The sequence below is a fragment of the Rousettus aegyptiacus genome, unplaced genomic scaffold (genome assembly GCF_014176215.1).
Source record: "Rousettus aegyptiacus isolate mRouAeg1 unplaced genomic scaffold, mRouAeg1.p scaffold_m13_p_9, whole genome shotgun sequence".
NCBI classification, from domain to species: Eukaryota; Metazoa; Chordata; class Mammalia; order Chiroptera; family Pteropodidae; genus Rousettus; species Rousettus aegyptiacus.
Window position 1 is genome coordinate 92,015,365 of NW_023416312.1, and position 26,211 is coordinate 92,041,575.

The window sequence follows — 26,211 nt, forward strand, 5'->3', positions numbered from 1 at the left end:
GCTTCTACCTTCTTATAAAACTCTATGTTTTTAATTGTTTCTTATTGCTTTATTCCCACTTAGACTTTTCATAGACTATTTTTGTTTATTGTTATTTTCTGCAATGATTTAAAAGATAGATATTTCACTTTTAATTCCAGAACTGGTTATCTCAAAGCTTTTCAAAGTGTTCTTAAATTTATATTGAATTTACCACAAAGCAAAAACAAAAAACAAAACAAAAAAAACAATTTCTTATTGTACATTGTAGAAAAGAAGTTAACCACTTTTACTCACCCCCTTTCTTCATTTCCCCACTCTTATTTATTCTGCGATTATCACTTCTTTCTATAAAGAGCATCTCTTTCAAAGATAAAATATCATCGGATTTATAAACGTATTTAGAAAAAAATATTTATACCCAGTTTCATATATTTAATTAGATACCATACTTAATACACAGTTCTTTCCAGAGAAAATGTACTCTTCGTTAGCTTTTGAATATTTCTTTTATTATTTTTTTTTTTGGCAAGACATTCAAGCTTTTCTTTAGGAAGCATAATTTCTGAAAGTTTGAATGTCTGATTGCACCACACTTTTGTTCATCTCCCCTCCACCCCAAGCTGTTTCCTAGCACACTCAGAGGAAAAACCAATCCTTACAATGGCCTATTAAGGCCCTATATAATCTGATCCCCTCCACTGCCACTTTATTCCCTTTCCACACAATTTCACAACACTCAGGCATGCTCATGACTCATGGTTTTTTTTTCCTCTCATACTCCCTATGATTGAAATGATCTTCCCCAGAGATCTTCATAGCTTCCTTCTTCACTTCATTCTAATCTCTACTCACATGAGAACATATCAGAGAAATTTTCTTTTTTATTCTCCATAAAACAGAAATCTGCCATTAATTACCCTGGTATTTTCTAATGTTCTTGCACTGCTATAGTTTGCTTTATAGCACTTATAGTACTTGACATCATCTGTTTGGTTATTGTGTATCTCCCTCCAATGAAAATAGAGTCCATGAGAGCAGAGACATTGCCTGTCATTTTCATTAAGGTACTGCTGGTGCCTAGGAGAGTACCTGACATATGGCAGGCTCGCAATAAATATTTGTTGAATAAAAGAAATGAACTGATTTCCATGGCCTTCACATAGGAGCGGCAACTTGACTTAGATATACAATTTTGGAGAAATCTCTTGAGCAACTTTTGGCAGTGTTCCAACTCTGCCTGACCCAGCCACACTGCCAGTGATTGCTTGCTTTGATCGAATCCTATGGTATTCAGTAATACTATTATGGTCCAAATATTTCTGATCTAGAAAAAGTTAATAAACATTCAAGTATACTTTCAGAGCCCCACAGATTCTCCTCACAGTCATGTCTCACTTTGTAAATCAAGACACATTAAGGTGGATTTTGTTTTTCTCCTACTTGCACCAAAGCCATCTTATTCTTTCTCAGGAAAAATAACACTGAATAGCTCTCTGTGCCTTCTGTTAATTTGATCTGATCCTCTTTATATCTAGTAGGGATTCCCTAAAACTATTGACATGTAAATAGCATCCATGCTTTTATTCCAGTGCTAATGAAAGTTATACATTTTTTATATATTTCATTGTCCACTTCAATAAGAAATTAATGGAGGGTAGGGGAATGAGGGCAGCAGTGATCCCAATGCTCTCATGCTTGGAATTTCCCCACTTTAAATTGTTATTTAGTTATTTTTACACTAACTCTAACTGGAGCTTTTTGGCTTTCTTATTTAGTTCAAAAATCCCATTCTTTTCTTTGGCACACAGAATCAAGACTCCAAGTCATTTTGTTTTTTCTTTGCTCTTGCTTCATATGGTTCTCACCACATTCTGTCAGCTGTTCTTTTGCATTCTATTTCCCATATGTTCATTCTTGTCTATTTCCAGTACCAAAAATTCTGTATCAGATGATTGCAACTTCAATACAAGCATTCAGTTGTAGCATCTTATCTTTCCTTCCTCAATGTGGTGTCTGGCCCCTGTGATTTTTAGCATGGAAGAGTTAAATTACTCCTCACCTTTCCTTCTAATACAACTACCATCGAACACCTGATTGCTTATCAAAATCCATTTCAGTGTTCAGTGACTCTTCAATTACAAGATGAAATTGATGCTACTTTCCAGAATCATCTCCCACTAGACCAATCTCAACCTTCTCTAAATTCTAGGGTCTGTGCTGTGAATATTTGGCTCAGTGGCAGGAAGAAGTTAGAGAGAACAAGAAAATCATGATCATAAGGACAAATGTCTTCATTTAAACCCTTGTTCCTAGATTGATTTCATGATCATTACTTAACTATGTAAGCCTTAGATTCCTCATTTGTAAAATGAGGAAAACAGTACATAAATTCTAATGTCTTGAGACAATTAAATGAGGTTGGAACAGTCAACACAAGCTGTGTCTCATTTCTCTTTTAGCTCAAAACAGCAGATTTAAAGTCTTACATGTTCTTAGTTCTTGCTCACAAAAGCTTAGATAGAGCACTTAGTTTACCAACATCTCTGTTGCTTTCTATTTATTTTATATTACTGGTTAAGACTATGTCAGAATTTTCTGATTTATGTATAGTATATTTAAATGCAGCGCAGCAAATGAATGAATGAATGAATGAATGAATGAATGAATAAAATGCCTCTACTTCTAAGCATTGACAGTACCGACCAGAGTAGTTACTGCTATATTTTGGAAGCAAAAAGCATGAGGTGGCTTTGACCTTTCTGATTTTGAATAATGTCTTTATTTTGCCTTCAGTGTTTTAAACCTGTTCAGAGTGACCCATGAGTGATGCACAGGAAATCCATAACTCCTTCCCCCACTGGTACAACCTCTGTTAGCACCTTGTACTTATTTTCAGATTCATGTAACAGTGAAGTTTCATTGGCTGTGACACTGACAAAGGATGTCATGTAGAAATGGAAAAAGATCCCAAATCATTGACAAGACACCAAACTGTGCCAAGAACCCACTCTTTGAGCCCTCCAGGAAAAGGCAAGAAGAGAGTTTTTATCTATTTCAACAATTTAGATCTGTCGTTAAGTGTAAAAATAAGTAATTATTTAACTAAACTTTAGAGATCTTATTTGTCAGCTTCCACCTCCCTCAGTTCCACTGAGCTTCTGGCAATGAATATTATAATGAACTGACCAAATCCCACCTAGTTCATAGATAAATGCTGGCCAGGGCAGTCAGGATAACTGGAGTATAACCTTCAAAATCAGGGTCTTTTAAAAAATTAATCTCATTATCCCAAGTTTTAACTCTGACATGTCAATCAAGCTGCTGGTTTCTCTTTTTCAACTCTGTGCTTGCCAATGCTGTTTGGATATTGCCCAGTATACCATGGCAGTATATTTATGGCAGACTTTAATAATCAGTTTTAGGCTTTCCCTTTCTTTGAGCCCAAATGTGGTTTTAAAATTCTTTTCAAGTGGATGCTGGAGGCTTTGCCTAGTAATCAATTTCAGTTAAAACAAGATGAAATCTATTTTCAATGACAGGGCAAGCCCCTCCTCTCTGTAACTGTAATCAGTGGCTTGGGTCTCATTCTACACCAGATGGATCATCTAAGATCAATGGCACACATGAGAATGCAATTCTACTCTGGTTGTTTGATACATGTACCAGCTAGCATCTGCTTGAATAGCAACATTTGCTTGGGTTAAAATCACTATGCTATTTTGGGTGATGATTGTTGAACTGATGGCTGTCTGCCCCACTCCAGCCATCCAACACTAGAAAGTGGTTAGCTTCTTTCATCTGTGCCCCAACTTACACATGGATTCTTGTATTTATCTACTGATCCATGCTGTCAATATCTCAGGATGCTTTGATACTAAACCCATTCAGCTTTTATCATGATGAGATAAAGAATTTGGAAAGAGGCTACCATTTCAAACATGTAATTCCTTTGATAAAGAATTGAACATTCGCTCAGTAAACAATTAATGAAACATACTGGGAACCAGGTGCTATTTAGCAGTGAAGACACAGAAATTAATTTGATACTATCTGTGTCCTCAAAGAATTTACATTTTAGCAGGAAGAATAAACCCTTTACACAAATAATATTAATAAAATAAGTGCAAGTTTAGAGGAGTGAAAATGCACACCTAAAGATGTGGAACATCATTATGAGAATGTAGAGGAAAATGAGTTTCTTTCTAACTACATGATAGGGAGCTCCAGTGTGGAGTGTGGTACAAATGAAACAGAAACTCATTTGGAATCATAGTTGAGCGGCTTCATGAAAGCCACTGAATGGTTTGGTATATTACTTCACTCATTTATGAAGTTGCCATAGAAATACTTACCTATTCAGTTCTCCCAACATATTCCTTGAGTGTGGTGCACTATCATTCAATCTCACATAAGTGGTAGTTCTAATTAAGGAATTCCACGAGCTACTTAATATCCCACTAGTGGTGGAATAATCTAATCATCTCAAATTTTACCACTAGTCGAACAATGAACCCCATTGGTTAAGTTGTTATATTTTAGTCCCTGTCTTGGAATCTCGAAAGGACTGCCTCATATATATGCAAAAACCAGTCTGTTAGCTGTAACCATCATGTTTCTATGAAATATACCTGGTTATATCACTCTCTCTCTCCCATTTGTCCATGCCTGCTGCATATGGGCCCACTGGGAGAAATCTTACACAGGTCTTAACCAATCGTGATTTAAAAAGTGATTACATTAAGCATGTTATATGTAAATGTTTTCAGTCCTCAGGATGCCAGAGCATGTCTAAATTCCATACAGCGATGCCACCCTGAACATACCTGATTTCGTCTGATCTTGGAAGCTAACTAGAGTCAGGCCTGATTAGTATTTGGATGGGAGACCACCTAGGAAGACCAGGTGCTGTAGGTGAAAAATAAATAAATAAATTCCATGCATAGGTGGGGAAACACTTATAATTTGTTACTTGGAAACTGAAGCAGCTTTACTTGTGGCTAGCTTCTCAGTTTCCTTTCAAATTTGTATCCACTCTTTCCATAAACTCTTACTGAAATCATTATCATGAAAATGTGTACCATAAATATCTGTTCCTTGTAATACTAGGAGCTCACAACAGTGCATGGGACTGGGCATCTACTGAATGCCTTACTGACCTGTGTATCCCCTTCATTTTTCTTTTGGTACTCTACCCCATCCAATTCCTTCCTCCCCTACCAATTACAAATTACCTCAATTTATTGAGATGCGAAGTCATTGAATACAAAAGTTTACTCTCTAGTTAACAAGGCCCTAGCTCAGTGAGAAAAAATAATGTTCTTTGCCTACAAAATCACAAGATACAGTAATATTTACAGAAGTATCGAGACATATCCTTTGTGGCTATCAAGTTGTGGTTTTGGTTGTTGTTCTTCTAACTACTCTCATCACATAATCATTTCAACATTAATTCAAATATCTGAAACTAATTGGCATGGCTCGATAATCACTGATAATCTCATTTGTCAAATTAAAACCTAAATTAGCTTGAGGTATTAACCAAGGGGCTGCTGAAGAGAGAGAGAAAAAAAATCACAGTGGCTTAACACAACAAGAATCTCTTATGTAATGTGCAAAACAAATATCCCCGATGGGCAGAGACCTCTCCTCCAATCAGTAGTTCCAAGCCCCTGACTCCTTCAATCTTCAGTCCTTCAATGTAGAGTATATTCTGATTATAGTGCAAAGTATCAGAAATCTGAAGTTCTTCTTGGGTCATGAGGAGGTTTCGCATCTAATCATTGTTCCTTCCTTCCTTTATTTCTTTTGTAGGAAACATTTATTGAGAGTCTGCAATGTGCCAGGTAGTGTGCTGGGTGCTGGAAAAAGAAGGCAGACTTTAAAAGAAATAATTCCCAAATTACTCAAAGACAAAATTATTTAATTACTGGTGGTGATTGATATGAAAAATAAATAGATGTGAATGTATAAATGAGAACATATGACTTTTTTGGAGAAGTGATATTTGCATTAGAATGGCAGACAAAGTGTCTGACGGAAAAATATGTATGTCAGTGTGGTGTGTCTGGAGTGTAGTAAACAAAGGTGGAATTGGCTAAAAAACAGGACTAGAAATAAAGGTAGGGATTTAATGAAGATTGTGTTCTTTTCCCTGAATCCAATGAGAAATTTCTAAAGTTTTCAACAAGATAATGATTTAATGAGATTTAGAAAGATCATTCCCATGGCTATTTGGACTAGGAACTGATGTGTTTGGGGGAATGAACCTTAGGAGCACAGCTAGAAAGCAGTTGCAGTGATTGCGTGAGAGACATTGGTTGGCTAGACTTGGGCAGTATGACTTAAGACATATGTAAAATATGGTGTAAAGCTTTTAGTGGTTGTTCGACAATAAGGGTACATCAGAGAGGAAGGATTCAAGGTTGAGTGCCAGGTTTATGGCTTCCACAACTAGATAGATGGAAGGGACAGCAAATTAAAATCAATTTTGGCCATGCTGAGCTTGAGCTCCCAGGGAGAGATCAAATTGGAGTTACTGAGCAAGCAGTTCAACATACAGGTCAGTAGCTCAGGAAAAAAAAGTGTCAAGTTAGAGAAAGATTTGGGAGTCATCAGCATATATATGTGCTATTTAATGCTTCAACACAGAATTAGGTCACCTAGAAAAAGGGTGACCATATCATTTATGGTCTAAACCCAGACTCATCTGAGAGTTAAAGGGATGCTATTAATAATTATTCCAAGAGGGCGAGCATAAACCAGAACTATCCTGTGTAAACCATGACTGTCCTTGGCAAATATTTAAAGGTCAAACAGAGAAGGAACAGTCAGTAAGGAAGGAGGAAAGCCAAGGAAGTGTAATGCCATAGAAGTCAACTGCTTCCAAGTGGTTAAATGTTTCCCCATGATTTAATGAAGTCTTTTGTTATTTGCTTCCATAGCACGCTGTACTTTTTCTTCATTGAAATTTAATTGACATCTGTCTTTCTATCCAGGAATGGAGTGCCTGATGCGTGGCTGTCAATGAACAAATATTTGTTGAATGAATAGAGGAAGGATGACAAAACTGAAAAAGTACCCACTGAATTTAGCAAAACAGAGATCATTAGTGCTCTTATTAAGAATAGTTTTGGTGAAATAGTGGGGAGCCGAGTCAATTTGCATAGAGAAGAGAAGTAAGTGGGAGACGAGAAAAGGAAGACAGTAAAAATTGACAATTCTTCCAAAAAGTTTGGCTGTGAGCCATTGAATTAATAGACACCTGTTCTAAGTGGGTTGAATTGTTTCTTTGTGTCCTGGGAGAATGCCAGCTTGTGAGTTTTTTTTTTCTGAAAGTGATTTCACTAGATAAGGGAAGACATGCCTCATTTATGAATTTTTAAATGGCTATGAGGTAGTTCCATTTATATTATATATTTTGCCTAGAGTTTGCATAGTTTCCTTAAGAATGCCATTTAATTTTATTTTAAAGATATAAAATATTTCTTCTGTGTCAAAAAGCAATATTTAAGAAAAGTATTTTAAGTGTAATACATTTCATGTCTATTCCACTGGGTATCTCAAGTCCTATACTAAAAACAAGTGAAATCACCAGAAAGTTGCATAATTAGCCAGTCCTTTGTCAGACGGGCAAGTGTTTTTATTCCCTCTGCGTTTACTAATGGCAGTTGGGAGTAATAGTTATGTGGCTTCTAACTCTCTTTCCCTCCCCTATGTCATCATTGTTGAGGGTAATTTATTTTATATTCCTTAGTGTCTCCTATGTCAAATACTGAATAAGCCATTTCTTTTTGAAGTTAGTGCTAGAAAAAATGTTATCTCTAAGGAATGTTAACACTTCTTCCTTCTAACAGTATCTTTTGGATTCAATGGTGTCTCCTGCTCGTCATGGCTGTCAAGAAACACAACTAAACTTATGGTCAGCACATTTTTATTTTCCAGTTTTCTATTTTTCTATTCCTATTTTACTATAGATTTTATTTTTGGGAAATTTGCCCAAATCCTCTATGGAAACACGTAGGATGGACTTTCATTTCTGTCTTCTTCAATTAACTGTCTCTCTCCCTTAATTCAAATAAAATTACAGGGTCATAATTCCCAGGAAAAAATGAATGATAAGCAAGAAAGTTATGTAACCATAACATATAACATTAATTACTATTAATTAAAATATAAATTGCACACACACACGAATGTATATGTATATGCACATGTGTATTTGTGTGGGCATGTGTATATGATGCAAAGGCAATTTTAAAATTTCAAGTTATCATCCAATCAAATATTACTGTCTTTGAAGCCAACCACTACACACAATATGCTAAAAGGTTCACATACCAATCACTCAAGCTCATGGTATTTCTGCTAGTGCACTATTAAGCTTGTGCCTTTTATGAATGTGTCTGAAAAATAACCAAACAAAAACCAAACATACAAATAAAAAAAAGAAGAAATGCTATAGAGCTCAAGGGCTTTGTTTTGCCTGCACTGTCAAAGCCAAAAGAGGCACGGACAGGAGTTTTCAGCAAAGAAATTAGAAATATATTTAGGGAAATGGTACCAAACCTGGAGACTCATGTGAGCTATGGAATTTGGTCAGACCACTAAGGCTAATGGTTCCCCTACAGACTCTAGTGATCGGCCGGAGGAGACGAAAATGAAGGTGAGATTGAGCCAAAGCGAAGTATAAAACAGGCTTTATTAGGGTCTGCAGGCGAGGTTCACAGGTCCCAAGGAAAGAGGCCAGAGAAGTCGCATGTGCCTGGGATATAGGCGCGGCTTTTAAAGGTTCTGGTCCAGGATGTCAGCGGGGTCACAGGGTGGGGACTTTTCCGTTTGGCTGATCTCAGGATGTCGGTGGGGTTAGAGGGCTGGGACTTCTCTGTTTTGCTGATCTCGCTGCCCGGGAAGCTTCTGCTGCAACTTTGGTCATGAGCCATCGGCCATCTTAGGTATTGAGCTACCTTCCCGCTGGCATAATGGTGCCCCTGAGCAACCGAACATCTAGGAGATAGGTTTTATAGGGGAAAACTCATTAGTCATGGTAGCTAAGGAAGTTGGGGTCGTGGGTTCTACTGATTGGTTGGGGCTAGGGTAGGAGGCAGTTGATCATTGCACCAGGTCCTGATGTCAGTCATGGCATCTTTCTGTCTGGTTTCACGGGGATGTCAGTGGGGTCTTTTGCCTTCATGGGTGTGAAGCTGCAAAATCTTTAGTTTGACCAAAACTCTGTTTCTGTGGTCAACAGACCTGAGGCTTTGTTCCTAAGACTGTTTGATGCTGACTTAAGGGCTTATGATTAAGGGAGTGGTCATGTAGTACTCAGAAGGGTAAGGAAAGAAAAGAAGCCAGTGAGCCCAAGGCCACTTTGAATCAAGGAGGGAGAAGAGAAAAAGTCATTTTAAGGAAGCGAAGATTTATAGGATTACAGAAACATATGCTGCTGCTTAATGTGTATACATATGAGAATATACTTATGAGTATGTATAATATAAATTACCTTCCACTAAATGAGTCAAGCCAATATCTGTAAAAAAGAGATTCCAGTAGATTATAACAATGTATAGCTATACAAGTAGAACACATTCTTTTCTTTGGGAATCTATCAGGGTTCTAATATGATTTGCAATTTAAATCAATAAATTACTGTCTTATCCAACAATGAATTTACTTCAATTCCAAGGAAAATGTGTTATAATATTTTATTTCTTTAAAAATATTTATTTTCTGTGTTTAGTCTTAAGCCTACATAAAAAATCACTTCTCAGTCTGTTTGCTGTATCACTGCTTATAATAAAGGTATCTTTGTTTTTATTTTTAAATAACCATGTATTAAGTTAATAGAATATTAATAGAAACTGTCAGTTTATTAGTTCTTTTATCAACTGTCTATCTACTCATTCACTAAAGGTTTACATTTAGATATTGTCCTGCTAAATTACCTCCATTAAGTACTTGAGTACTTTGCAAACAACTAATTAACCTTTTGATCCTCATTAAAGAATAGTAAGAAGGAAGACAATTACTGAGGTTGGAATTTGGTCAGACCAGGAAGGCTAATACATTATTATTAGGAAAGAAAAAAAAAAACAACCTTTACTCTTTTAAATGACTGCAGATGATCAGAGCAGCTTGTGTCAAATATTTATTTAAGAGAACCTGTATCTGGAAGAAAGGGCTCCAGCAGAGGGCTGGGTCACTGACTCCGCATTAACCCGGAGGAAAACAGCCTCTTCGAATTCATCAGCTCCAATTCTCACTGCAGGAGGAGTGGCTACATATTATACTTCCTTACATCATATAACACTTCACGGTTGGCAGAAGGCTGTCATCTACATTATTTCACTTGATACTTGAAACAATTCGGTGAAGTAGATGGCTCAATATTATCATCTCCGTTTCAGAAACAAGTTAAGGTGCCAGAAGGGTAAATGACTTCTCAAGTATCATACATACCTCTATTCAGTATTGGAGCTAATATTCCAACAGTGATTTCACCATTGCAATTCTTTCTGCGACACAACTTGATGACTACATTATTAATCAAGGATCCTCTCTGACTTAAGTATACTAACTTTTCTTTATGAATCTCAGTCCTGTTTTGTCTGAATTTAATAAGGGGTGGCATTAGGGAAACTTTGAGATACCCTCTAGTTCTGATGGTCTGCAGATCTATCCAAAGTACATACTCTTGACCTCTCAGGGGTTCACCAGGGCCCAGAAAATAAAATGTGGCTTGCTTGTTCTTTCTCTTTCAGAAAGTTCCTGATGATTGCCACACCGAGTGACTGACTGGCTAAGCATCTTCCATGGGAAAAATATGCTGCCTAAACACATCCTCACATAGACCATTATGAGCACATATATAAAACTTGGAAATCAGATCTTTCCTGAATGTCAACTACCTAAAGAGCCATGTGCTCAGAATTGAGATAGGGAAAAAGTAATGGAAATTAAGAATCTTGTTCTCTAGCTGGAGAACCCAGTTAAACTGAGAATTTAGCCAGTTTGCTTTGGATCCTCAGAAGTTATAACTTGTTGAGACATGAAGGAGTAAAAGAGGCTAAGGAAAGAGAAAGGAGGGCATAGGCATAAGAGAGATGAGGAAGTATTCATATGTGTAGTACTAAAATGAGCTGAGATTAAGAGAAAAATTGTGCTGCACTATGTAAAAAGAGATAGAAGACCCACTTAGAAGGTACTAGCAAAGCGGAAACAGGGACAAAAATAGTTACCCACAGCTCACTAGGATAAGAAATGTGGAATTGAGAGTCAGGCCTATGACAGGAAAGGGAAAACGGTTTCCTTACTCAGAAATTTTAGGAATTTGTGAGACTGGATTTTGTTAATAGAGTTGCCAGATTTAGCAAATAAAATTGGAGGATGCTCAGTTAAATTGAAATTTTGTATAAAAACTAAATATATTTTTAGTGTATTTTCTCTGCAATATTTGGGACATATTTATATACCACAATTATTTGCTGTTTATCTGAAATTCAAGTTTAACTGGGAAGCCCTATTCATAGGAGACATATTATCTAAGAGCGCTACTGTTGGGAGGAAGCAAAGTAGTTCCAAGAATATGGTACCAAATGAGCTGAGTGGGGATGCACAGAGAAAGATGCTCAGTAGGAAACTGCTACGGAGGAGTTTAGGACTAGGGAGTGTGACAGCCACTCTCTTCAGTCTCCAATTTTAAGTTCTACCACATAGAGACCTTGGAGACATTATTTAACTTACCAGGTCTTATTTTCCCTTTGTAATATATTGTGACTATAAATCAGCCTCATCAGGGGGTTGTGAAGATTATATGAGTATACGCACACACACAAACACACACACATGTGCTAGTATATAGGGATATATAGATATTTCATATATTTACATAAATAAAATATATGTAAATAGTTACTGGAACATGGTAATTGCTCAGTAAATTGTTATCATTATTACCCAAATATCATATGGCATATGGACAGATACTATTTTAATTTGGAAGCATAAGGAAGTGTGAACTTAAAACTTGATGAAATATGAGTTATCAATTCATATTTATTGGCTAACTTCATTGATCAATTTACTCCTTCATTCATGCATTTGTTCAGCCTACATTCAATAAGCAATTAGTATAGCTGGGTACATAATGATTGCTCAGTAAATATTAGCCATTATTCATGAGATCATTTTGTAACCAGAGAATGAGGATTCTCTCCTGGTGCGTTGTCTAGGTTCTTGACATTTCAAACAAAGAATTGAGCAAGACACTGAAATACAGTAGAAAAGAAAAGCTTTATTAGAAGGGAAAGTACACTTCCCAAGCAAGAGAAGCGTGGCTGAAAAGAGCTGGTAACAAAGCCTTTGGAGTTTTTATCCCTATTTGCTGTGGGTGGTTACTTTTTTTAGAGGGGTGGGCTTTCTTGACTGACAATTAAGATTGACAGGACTCCGTGATTCATCATTTGCTTTCTGTGCATGCACATTACCAGAATTCAGTCTGTTATAATGATATTAATGAACTTCTGAGTTTATGCCTCATATAATGATGGTATAATGAGGCTCGGGTGAGTTGAAGGTTGTTGGCATCTTCACTGCATAGGTGTGAGTGACTGGCTTAAGTTGGTACTTAATTCTCTGCTTACTTGTTTTTTTGTGAAAGTTATTTTTAATCTAAAAGTACCTTCTGGCTTGCTTAAATGTGGGTGGATTAGGGTGGACCCCTTCTAGGATAGGATGACCTCAGTGTCTTTGCAGGCAGACCCAAAACCCTCTGACTAACCTTCATGTCTAGCTCTTTTCTAAGAGCCATGAACCCCCTTGTCATTAGTATGGATGTTGAGGGACAGGAGGTCTCTTCTTCTGTATCTGCTTCTTGTTGGGAAGGGTCATAGTCTCTGCCTACTGGTATTTCATGGAGCTCTTTCCCTTTCTGCTTCAGTCAGGGTGGGGTCTTGGTTTCCTGCTAAAGTGCTGCCTCAATCCTTAGACAAGGAAAAGAAGATACAAATTTGTTATTTAAATCATATATCTATTAATTTCTACTATTAATTTGCCTATTAAGCGAGTAAAGGGAAACGGGCGTGGTTAATATATTTCTTAAAGCGTAAAAAATATACCTTTGGCTTAAAATCCCCTCCCTTCTCAGACTCAGCCTCAGCTGGCCCTAACACCATTTCTGCTAACAATGGACTGATGACCCTTATCAATAGCCAGAGGACCTGAGTCACCAGTTTTGGGCAATTTATCGGTATTTAAGGGAGAGGGCCTTTTTCCTAAACCAAGGAGGGAGGAAAACTTAACTAGGTTTACTAAAAAAAGATTATGAACTCTGCAAGAGATGTCCCTTATCATTTCCTACTAAAATATTAAGAATTTTACAAGTGCTGTCCCATATCAATTTCATTATTATAAAATATCTTAAATATTATGAAGGACATTTGCTAAGAGAGAAGATGACAGGGTTTATATCTGACTGAGTCAGAAGTATTAGGAAGCAATATCTTAGCTAAGCTTAGAAGTATAAGAGTAAAGTTAGACAACTTTTAGTGGGAAGAATATTCAAAGTAGAAAGACAAAGTATGTAAAGACCTAGATGTGGGAAATAGCAAGGAATATTTCCAGTATCAGCAAGAACGCCAGTCTAGGCTAAGTACAGAATTCATATTGGAAGTTTTTTATTTATTTAATTAATTTATTTTTAAATTAATTATTTTTTTATGGCAACATTGGTTAACAAAATCCAATAAGTTTTAGCTGTACACTTTAACAGTAAGGCATATATATATTTACACTGTGCGTTCACCTCCCATAGTTAGATTTCTTTCTGTCACCACATATTTGACCCCCTTTACCGTGTCTATGTCCCCTTTGGAGGTTTTTTAGAATGAAGTTGAGAAAGGAGGTAAGGCTCAGGTCATGCAAGGCCTTTGTAGGCGTGTTAAGATTTTGGGACTTTTGCCAAAGATCAGAGGGAAAAAATAAGCAGGAGAGAGGCATGATTGGGTCCCTGTTTCCAAAGATCCCTCCCTAAATTATACTTATGATGAGGTTAAATTTATTAAATATTTGTAACTCTAATTTCCTTAGCCTGAGCCTCAAGAACCTTTTTTTTAATGCAAAGTGCACACAGCTCAAGTAACCTTCAACCCATTCAAACAAACTTCCTCACAGTAACTGCTATCTGGAATGCCTGTCCCCAGGCTTGATATGAGCGTATCTGACCCATTAATTGGGACTGTGCTTAAAACCATCTTTCTCATGAGTCCTTTCCTAAGTCTCTCAACTACAAGTCGTAGGTCCCTCTAAAATTTCAGATAACAGTCTGTATCCTATTTAGTGTTAAGGGTGGAAAATTTTCAAATAGCCAACTTCTGCTTCCATTGTTGAATGTTAAACAGGATGTAGTTCTAGGAGATATTCTGTGCAAAATTATGCTAATGTTAAGGGTGTAGTTATCCTGTGTAAAGATGTGTTAACGGCCAGCCTCTGCTTCTGTAAACCTGCTTGCTTGCTGGAGGGGGTTTTGGGGCTTTTTAAGGTTTCCCTCTGGAGGCTCAGGGCTGATCTCTTCAACCCTGCATGGTAGAGAGTCAGTCGCCAGCCGGCTATTAAAGGCTCACAATTCATCTCAATTGGCTCCGTGGGTCTTAGATTTGATCGCACCACAACATTTAGGTATTTTTTTTTATATTGTGCATTCTAGTTCTAAAATCCTTTCTTATCTCTTTCACTGGATTGTCAGTTCCTTGAAGGCAATCCCTGGTGTTCTCTGTCAACCTCATGGATGTGCTATAGTCCAATTTTCATCAAAAAGTAAGTGAGCAAATACTCTGTGAACTAATGAATACAAAGTAAAAGCAAAATAATGGGCTGAATTGACATGGTTTATTTTTAATATCAGTGCCTTCTTTACCGATCCTTTTATATTAACAAGGATGTTTTATTACTTTTAATGTAAAAATAATTCGTACTATTCTAAAAATAAAGGAACAATGTTCTTTTCTTCTTGTAAAAGATTTTTTGTTTTCGCCTGAGTGACCACTTTCTATTTGGAGGTTCTATCTACTGAGTGGTTATAAAAAGATAAATTATCCCATCCTTCCCACGTATACATGGGTATATCTGTAAAGTTGCTAAAAGAGTCCAGTATACAATCAGTAATTATCTTAGATTCAATTTTTAGATAAGAGGTTATCATATATAAACTAATTTTTGTCAAGGCTTGAGTGAAACATCTGTAATTCTACAGGAGAAAGAAAATGTTGATATTCATGAAGTTATGTGCTATGTGTCCTTCCACTAACCATCTCACCCTTCTACACACACACACACACACACACACACACACACACACACACACACACCATCCTTTTCCATCATCCACAGCTGAGTAAGAGGCATTTCGATGCCCAAAGATGTTTGATCTTTTCTGAGTTTACTATTTTCTGGAGATTGCCTGTCAAAGGAGAAGGGAAAGAACATCAGGCTTTCTCTCTGGAAGCCTGCACTCTGAGTATTACATTTCTAACTGTAAATATAAGATGCTAATACAAAGCAGGAAGAATTTTTTAATACCTACTGTTTTCTTTTCCGACCTCCTCAATGGGAACCAATCGAGGGGAAAAAATGATTACGTGTAACTCCTATTATCCAGATGGTTATCAACTGGCCTTGTTGAAATATATCAATATCTCTAATTTTAATCTCTAATTTATGAAAGATAATCAAGGTTTATGTTTTTGTTGTTGTTGTTATCCTTCTCCCTCTCCGTGCCCTTTCGGGATGATAGTATATCATTCTCACTGCTAAGTTTGATCCAGGACATGAAAGTTTTGAGTTAGTTCCTTTCCTGGGATTACTATACCAAGACATTCATTGAGTTCTCGAAATAAATTTATCAAAGATCTCAAAAAATAAGTTAACCATCTAAAGTTATCTTTAAAAAGGTCAAAGACTGCATGCCATTTTAAGTAGGACCACCAATTCACAACTGATGTTCCTCTGATAGGCCAAATCCATTTTAGCATCTTACCCAGATCATAAATAACTTGATGAGTAATATGATCTAAAAAAGAAACATAGGGATCATTACTTAGCTGAAAAATTAGGTTCAAGGATAATGCATCGCAACTTGAAATGAGAATTTTTTTTTCTTCTGAGGTAATATCTAGAGCCAAATTTTGTATTTGAATTTTATTCAAAATGACAGCAAAATATTTTTTAACATCATGATATATCGTCTCATTGTATCAGATGTAATATAATATAAATGTCATCTCTCCTAACATTAAAAAATACCTAAATTTTTTCTGACTCATGTACAACTAACTGTCAGTGTGGGAAAATCTGCTGTTAGTCTTTCCATGCACATTATAGAGGACAACCCATTCAGCTGAGTTACAATAAGTTAAAAAAGAATCCTACACACCATGTGTTTTACAATCTAATAGATAGTTGGTAACTTCAACAGGACCAGAAACACAAGGTAAGGGAACCAGGTGGTACCAGGAAAGATTAAGCTTAATATAAAATTATTTTCTTGAGCTCAAGTTTCCTTGATTCTATTGAAAGTGAGCAGCCATGAAAGTTTATGACTAGAGGCTCTACCATATGTAGAATATGTTACCATCGAATTTAGTCAGAACCTTGACTGGTAGTGGTGGTACAGAATGCAGTTCAGAAAACATATTGGGAGGAAGAGAAAAATAGATTTAACTGCTCAAATATGGCTAAGTGGAGTGGGAAGACCTCAGACATAAAGGTAGAACTGTAATAATCTTATTGGAGATCTTCCAGAAGTCCAGCAAATATTGGAGTAAGCACCTGTTATTTATTTATTTATTTTTGCCAGATACTTCATGTCCATTGACTCATTTGGTATTCTCAATGACCCCAGGTACTATTGTAATGATTTTATAGGTGGAGATAATTAGATGCAGAAGATTGTGACAAACTAATTGCATAATATCACAGTGGAAGATAGTGGCAGAGCTGGAATTCAAACCCAACAATTTTTTATTCTAATACCCTACTCTTTCCCATAAAACACATTGCCTTTCAGTACCTATGGTGTATTTCTTTGAATAATATTTTTGAACAACTCTTCATGGTTATATTTCTTTGTTAAGGGTAATTTTTTAAAAAAATAATCAGTTCTAAATAATAAGGTAGATAATACTACTTTTGGTAAATAATAACGCAACCAAACAAGGCATCACCATAAGGAACTAGACACATATGTGCATCCAAAACTGGTTCTAAGCCTGCAATTTAATAAGTGAAAACTGTACACTACAGATAACATGCACATTCTGAACACAGGCATGCATTGGGATGAGTTTGGTGAAGGAGGGGAACATGACGCTTTTGTATTCCTTAGTGGTCCCTCAAATATGGCACATGATACCATTGCATTTTATGCTATGTTTACATGTATGCCTTATTTCAATATAGTCAAAGTTCTTTGAAAATAAGGACTTTTCAGTATTGCAGCACCTAGCAGGATGTCTGGAACTTTGGAGGAAATAAATAAAAAGATAAGGATTAAACCTGATCCCAAATATCTTATTCTATGTTTGTGAAATTATTTCTCTTTTCTTTCATTAATTTCTTGGTTCTTTGGAGTTAGAAGCCACATATACGAAGTAGTAGGCACTAAGTTTAGGTTTTCTGGGTGAATATTTACCTTTGCTCCCTACCTCATTCCACCCCATCATTATTGTGGAAATTTCACCACATTAAAACAGCTTTCTACATTGTAATGCATCTCTGAGAATGATATGGTTTTATTTACAAGTATATATACCCTGCATATATTTCATATAGACTCACCCACAGCTGTTAAAGCAGTTGATATAGTCTCACTTTTGTGCCTCGGGTGTGGAATTACAAGTCTCTGTTAAATTATAAGCCTACAATTCAAAAATACAACATATTTCTAATGATTTCTTTTTGTGCCACTTGTTTATCAAATGATAATTTCTAAATAAGGAAGCCAAGCAGAACTGAGCCCTGAATTTTACAACTCAAGTACAGTATTTTTCTTTTAGTTCTTTGTTTGTTTGTTTGTTTTTACACTAAAACAATGCATCTTTTGATTTCTAAAGCCTATTCCCAAAGTAATAATCTTTTAGGGGCAGTTGTGAAGATAGTAAACAAAACATATTGCTTTTATTCCATTTCATTGTTTGTTTCTGATGGTGGCACCATATGGTTTTTTCACAACTATCGCCTCTAATCGACATAATTAAATAAATTATTATTTAGATAGGTGGTGTAACAGAGTGACAAAACAAAAATTTCTTCTGTCGAAGTGAAAAAAGTATATTTAGTTCCAAATGCTATATCATTCTTTAATATATTATATTTTCCCTGAACTATTAGTAAATGCCTTTACTAACTTTCACTAAAATTAGTTATTTATAATTCTCTGCCGGTGTAGGGCACGTATGCTTTCGTTTGGCTAGTAAAATAGAAAAACAGAGGTTAGGTATCTTTTCAGAAATGTTTAATTATTACGTATCTGCAATCCTATGAGAACATGTAGCAAATGGAGGCTTGTAATGGTCAATAACACTAATTGATCACTTAGTCACACCTAGGTAATTGCTAATTAGTTAGCAGATAAACAGGCATAAATAAAGAGTGGGCCCACTTGATTAGCTACAAAAGGGAAACCAAAACAGAAAAAAAAAGCCTTTGAATACATGGTTCAGATTGATATTGATTAATCAGGCAGCAGGAAAACAGGCTTTCAACACATAATTATGAGTACAGGTGTGTCTAAATAGATGCAATTGTATGTCCAATATTTAACTGGGATTTCTCCAAAGACAGTGTGTTTGGATGTCAAGGGGATCTCTATGGGAAAGAGGAGTGTGATAATCTTTCTGACATTTGTATGAGGAATGCTTTTTCAAATTATTCAAAATTAAGATAATTTTGGATTTTAAAAAGTTTTTTCCCTCTCTGTGGTTACCAGATTCAAGTAGGTTTAATGTAACATCTTGTCACCTTTTCACTTTACATGTGTTTCGTGGAAATCGAACACTTATTCATAACTAGTGTCCTCTTGGGGACACAAAGGCAAGAAGATAGAGCAGACAGAAATTTGCCACTAGAGTTTCAAGAGATCTGAAGAAAATGTGGGGGTGGGTCCTTTAGTGAGCAAAAAACCCACAGGCATAAGTGATTTCTTTTCAAGTATCAACATTTATTCCATAGAGGAAATGAAAAAAAAATCCTTTAAGGCACTACTTTCTGAGATCAGGGGTACAACTTCTAAGCCTAATCAAGCCTAACACCTTATAGAAAAAGAAAAATGTTTTAAGAGACTTTTCATACAGTAAAACATCCAGTCTGTATAAAAGTAATAACTATTATTTTTTAGGGAAGAATATGCATCATACTCAGACTAATTTGATTCTTTTGACTGACTAAGGCATTCATTCATTTTGATCTTTTAATGAAAGGATGGAGTCAGTCAAAATGAGAAGGCAAATGGTATGGTATATACTGGTACATGCCTGGGTTAATTATTAAAGTCACACCACTGATTTGCCATGTGATAATGAGTAATTGACTTTAAACTCTGAGTCTCAGTTTCCTCATCTTTAAAATCTTAGTAATAGAATCTAACTGTGAGGATTACATTAGATGGCATCTACAGCACAAAGATCCAAATTAGCATGCCTGGCACATGTAGATACTCAATAAAAATCAGGCTCTCCATTTTCCTTGCTTCAGCTCACTGGGTGTTTATGGACACAGGCATACATGGATAGAAGAGTTTCACGTTCATTTTTAGCCAGCATACTGATTAGCTTTATCCTCAATTTATAATCTGGCTCTTAAAATAATATTTATGTGGCTAGTTTATCCAAAGAAACCTAGAGTAATAACTGATCTGGGTAACATTATACTAATTGAGAGTGATTCTAAGCATTATTAGACTTTATTTTTCGTAAGTAGAGTATGTTGTTACAAGTTCAAGCAAATATTTTCAAATAAAACATTTTGGTTTTTGTGAATGTCAGTAGTATTGTTCTACTATTCTCCCAAATATATACATATCACAACAATTTACATACTTTCCTTCTATGGTATCATTTCTATAAAAAAGAAGGGAAGGCAGGTGGGCTCCATTAATACCAGATGCCATGGATAGAGAAATTGCATGGGATCATAGCTGGCAGGATGAGTGAATGAGAAAAGGATGCAAAGCGAGAAATAAAGAAGACCCAACAAATGCAATAAAAACATCCCCCTCCAAAATATATATGTAAAAGTCACATATACTGGAAACTCTTTCACATTTTTGAGTGAACATTTTTCTCTTTGAATTCTATTAAAAGTGCTTTGAGGTGGGTACTATTATTGTCTACATTCTGCAGATGATACAACAGAGGCATAGGAATGGATTCAATAAACTGCTGAATTTTGCAGAGCTAACTAGTAATGAATTTAGGATTTAAATCCATGACTATAAAAAGTCCAAGTCTATTTTATTTTCTCCATGTAATGCTGTCTCTTGTGTTTCAAGACAGGAATCAGCAAACTAGAGACACAGGCCAAATCTGACTCAGCAAAGATTTTCTTTTGTAAATAAAGTTTTATTGGAACATAGCCACACCCATTCATTTATGTATTGTCTATAGCTGCTTCCTCGCTACAATAGCAGATTGTAACAGAGACAATATGGCCAGCAAGACTGAAAATACTTACTGTATGACCCAACAGAAAAAAATTTGCCAATCTCTTTTTCTAAAAGCAAATAGATGAGTTTAGCTAACAAGAATGATATTTTTTTCTGGAAAGAGAGCTAAAGTAATCATTAGTTACCAAAATGATTAGTAATTAAATCCCATTAACATTTTAGGGCATTATAAGCTATGTTATCTCATTTCAACCTTCATAATAGCTCTATGTAGTGGGTACTATTAATTCTTTTATACAAAATTGGAAACTGAAGCTCAAAGATTTTATTTATCCAAGTTGCACAGTTAGACAGTAGACGGGGCTGATATCTGAACCCATACTTATCTTAGTTTTAATGTAGTGCTATTTCCACCACAATGGAAAATCTAATTAGGAATATAGGTGATTAGCAGCAGGGAGAATATTACACCAAGTTTCCTGAGCTCTTTGGCAGGAAAGATCTCCTGCTTTTTCAATACTCAGCAAGAGCAAGTGGGTAAGAAAGACTATAAACTCCTTGTCAGGAAGGAAGCAAAGAGCAGAGTTATTCCTAAAGAAGGGTCATAAGCAGTATCTGATTTATGAGTGAGATCTGTAAATATCACCATAGGAAAACATGATAGGAACTTTTACAATGAATTCATTAGGGAGCCTGTGAAGGGAGAGGTCTCAAATAGTCTTGATAGCCTAGACTGATGCATGAAAGGGCTTATGATCAAACTAGAAACTCTTTGGAAAGTTGCTTAGTAATAGCATAGGCTTTCACACTCAAATTCAGAGGATAGGGGAGGGGCAACAGCTACAGGAGTGATTTCTTTGTCATATAAGAATAAGGCCATGTTTGCCATTGTTTAGTCAAGTTCAGCTATGGTAGCTCTTCAAATTCCTATGCTATTTTGCTCTTGGTTAGAGCCTCAGGTATTTCTACTCTGCAGCAGGTTAAGATCCATTCTCAAGCGGAAGGCAGCATTCTGAAGCCTACTTCAGTGGCTTTGCATAGGCTCTTCCCTCATCTGGAATGCACTTCCCTCTTCCTTAGTCTGGCTAAAACTCCTCATCCTCCAGGACCCAAATAAAATGTTCCTGATCTCTCCAGTAGAGCGGGTATATTACGTATTAGACTGTGTACTGCCTTATATCTTGCTTTATCCAACTGATTCTTACCCAGACTAAACTCTGACAACAGGGGCTAATGCTTACTAATCTTTTTTTTTAAGACAACATGTAGTACAATGTTATGCACATAGAAAATATTCTATAAATATTTTTAATGAATTAGCACCTTTGAAATGGAATTACATGGTTAGGCAGGTTAAATACAGATTCTCGTATCATATTGGAACTAATACTTTTCCCATTCAAATCATGTGAATTCAGGTCTCCCCACTGCCTAACCCCCATTGTATGTGTACAATATATAAAATTTCCCAAGGGGCAGATCTATTCATTTGATTGTCGTATCTCAAATCATAACATGGTGTTTGACAAATTCTACAGGCTAAATAAATCTTTGGTAAGATATTTGTTGAATAAATGAATCAACAAAAATGTTTTAAAGATAAGAGACAATGCCATTGTCTTAGGCAATATATAAAAGCAAAGTTAGGAATCCAGAGTTATTCTTTTCTAATTCCCAAATGTTCCCTAACAGGCTATTATGTGAAAGGGAGAGAGAGAGAGCTTTGTGGATACAAAGCAGATTACTAGTAAGGAATCAGAAATCTAGCAGAAATCAAAGTGAAAATGGGTTGCAAAGGTAAATGTTTCTGTCTAGCGCAGACTCTGGTAATGCAGGCAGCGATTCTATTTGGGGATTTACTTGACACATTAAGCTTGCATCTCTGAAAGTGTCTGAGAAGTATTTGATTAAAGTTCTAGGCCTCATTTTCAATTGAATAAAATGTAACTTGAATCTCCACACTCATTTTGCTGAATCGTAATGTTGTAATGACAGCTACTGCACAGACAGACTACATTGGCACTTACTGGGAAGAAGACAAAGGCATATCTTCTCAGACACTATTCCAAGAGTAAGTAAGATGTCAACAACATTTATTGAAAACTTTCTGTGAAAGAATCCTTTGCCATCAGCCTTATTCAAATCAGGTCACTGATTCTCTCTACCTGAAAACTTAACCTTGCCCAGTGCCTGAAACAGAATCGAACAGGGCTTGTTGAATTGTCGCCATACCCAAGGTAGGAGTGCTGGTGAATTATTCTGTCTAGCATAAACTGTCTACCTGGTAGATCTATAGTCCTGCTTTCCAACCAGAGTTTTGTATCAAAACTATTTGAAGAACATTTAAATTAAAGCCTTTTTTTAATCTCTAATTTTTAACCACTCCCTGCCATCACTTCCTAGGGAAAGATTTTGATATGCCCTCCTTGAAGAAAAAAGCGAAGTTTTAAAAAGCAAATTTGTAAATGTTTCTCAGGTGATTAAGCCACTTTTCCCCCCTCTGCTCCTTGAGAACAATTAGCGTAGTGTCAGGATCCCTACAAAGCTCCCTTAATCTCTCCTGTGTCCCTGGCATCCATACCATTAGTCTGATAGCCAGTTTTGTATAGTAGGAAAAAGTATGATCTCCATATTTGAATTCAGACTCAGGAATCTATTTGTTCACTGACGTCGGACAAATCAATTACATTTTCTGAGATTCAATTTCTTCATCTCTCAAATGGAAATAATAACGCCAATTTCATGAGCTTAATGGGATGATTAAAGGAGAGAAAATGTACAAAACTCTTAAGAGATGTCCAGCAGAGTTTTTGTATCACAAGAATTTAGTCAGGAAAACAAAACAAAACAAAAAATTCATGGTATTTTATTGGGAAGATATATATTTTTTTCATTTTATATTTTCACCCCTTTTGCTCATTTCTCCACCATCCCCAGCTCTAAGAATTAGGTGCTTACAAAAATTTTGGAAGATTTTTTTGAGTGAAGGCCAGAGAGAACCAGTGCTGGTTTTCAAGATATCTGGAGCTGTGTAAAGGGCAAGCTGCATGTAGTCCCTGATGATTTCAGTGCTATGATACCAGAGAGGGTGATTTGGAGGTTCTTTTGCTGAAATCACTAAAAACTTCACATTTTCAATTTCCCCATGTATCTCTATCTCTGTCAGAAAAAAAACTAATTGTGTTTCTTTCTCTTCAGCCTTCTAAACCTTACACAAAGTCCTCTCATTAGTAGATTGTAAATTAGAACCCTTCTGGCAGGAAAATCTGGGAAATGTGGTTTCCGGGCTTCCAGCCCCAAACGTAAAGGGAAGAGCATTGAAAAAAGTGAAAGTAATATTGAGATTCCAAGCAACAATCTAGTATAACACTCTGCAAATGGTCAATAGACATTATCATTTATATTTATCAGTTTGCTTGTGGATTAGTGTTACCTTTGGGGGCTATCTAAGTCAGTCCTTGCTCTAGTGGTGCTGGGGGCACTAAATCCTTTCTGCTAATGCAGTAAAGAATTATAGATCAGTGAAGATTAGGAAAAGTAAGATTTATTAATGTACATTTCAAGAATGAAATGGAATACACCAGAGAGGGCCATAGTCCCGTAGAAGCGGGGAGATCTGTCTTATACCTGAGGTCATGATGGCTGGTTATAAGGTTGGTGCTAGCTGATTGATGTGTGAAGTCATTTTGATTGACAGTTGGCTCTTATATAACCCATCATTAACTGCGCATGCACCTACCCAGAACTCAGTTTGTTATAATTAGATTCTTGAACTTCTGGGAATATATGCATGACATTATAAAGATGGGATAATGAGGCTAAGATGAAAATAAAGTCAGAGTACTCTTTACTATGCAAACATTTGTGGCTTGCCTAAATTGGTTGTTATGTTATGGCCATTTATTTCCTTGTAGTCCAAGATGTAGGGGTATTATTGTTTAAAAACTGAGTTTTTTTTTTCTGGAAGAGCCTTTGGATTGGGCCATCAGTGTTGTTATTTCTATGATTACAGAGCTGGGCTTTCGCTCCTATTGCTCATGGTTACCTAACTATGTAACACTACATTTTTCCACTGGGACTTGCTGCTCTACTCAGGATCCAGTCCCATTTTACTGAGATATGATGACTTCTTACCAGCCTGGTGTAGCAGAAAGAACACAAAATTTGGAGGAAGGGAAAGTGGGGTTGGGACCGTTATTCCAACACATGTTTGCTCAGTGTTCCTGAATAAGTTGAATTTTTATTGATCTCTCTAGGGCCCAGGTTTCTTCCTGAAATTCTCTGTTTCTCTTGATTCCAGCTCTAGACCACTTCTGACTTTCTTCTACTATTATCCTCCTGTACTTTCTACAACAAATCCTCCCCAAATATGATATCTATAGTTTTCTTTTTTAGACTTCATTAAGTGAGGCTGCTGGGAAAAACCAGAAAGAATGATAGACTAAGAATTAAAACCAAGTTGCAAGACACACAAGCTGTGCACCATTTAAGCTTTTCTTAACCTTCACCTTCATTTCATTATTTGTAAAATGACAACAATATTTGCCTGAAGCATTTTCCTTCTGTTTTGAGTCAGATGATGGAATAACTCAGCTGAAATGGGTCCCTCAAGGTTAGGGATCTTGTTGGAAATGTTTTTCACTCAGAACTGACAGGAATCCAAGCAAGCTCAGAGGTGAAGAGGGATGGGTTAACATTAGTAATCTAGAGATGTGGATTCTCAAAATCTGGATGTCCTGATGCTGATATGGTTAATTGGGGTGTAAGAATAAAAAGTTTAAAATGCCACAAAGATGAGAGCAAAAAGCTAGAGATAATCTGAGGGAATACTGGAGTCAAACATTGTTGCTCACACCTAAATTACTGAGACTCTCAGATCTATTTAATGGGCTAGAGTAAAACAGATTCTATTTTCCACAATTGTCCTGAGGATCAAATAAATTCAAGAAGTGCTTTGAAAATTATTTTTCACTCCTAAATAAGGGATTATAAGTAGCAGCAGTTAGCAGTGAGATGTATTTATGTATTCATTTCTTCATTTATATTTTTTGAGAATAACCTTGTAGTGCTGTGCTACTATAAGCCTGATTAAGTGAATTCATTGTGGTTTTAAGCATTTTTTAAGAAAAAATGAGCATATATATGTTCTATCAAATGACTAGAACTTTCTTAGAATTAAAAAAAAATTATGATAAATGCAATCTAAACATCTAAAAGCTTTCCTTTATACAATTCAGTTTTCATATTACAATATTTACAAAGAATATATAGCACAAAATATGGTATATGATATCACCTACATAAGCAAGTTTCTATGTGGAAAAACCATAAATTATAAGCTTAGCATACTGGAAACAATTATTAGCAGAAACATACAGCTTTAAGAAATATACGAAATAAAGAAGAGATAAATAACCAATAATGCCAAGCTCCTATGACTGACATTTAGCTTCCTTTTTGTTGTCGTTTAACCCTGCCAACATCTCGGTTGAACAAAAAGAGTTGTATAGCTCAACAAGCACTGGATTGGAAAAAATACAAAAGGTCTGAGCCAATTTCAGCTCCCTATCACTCACTAT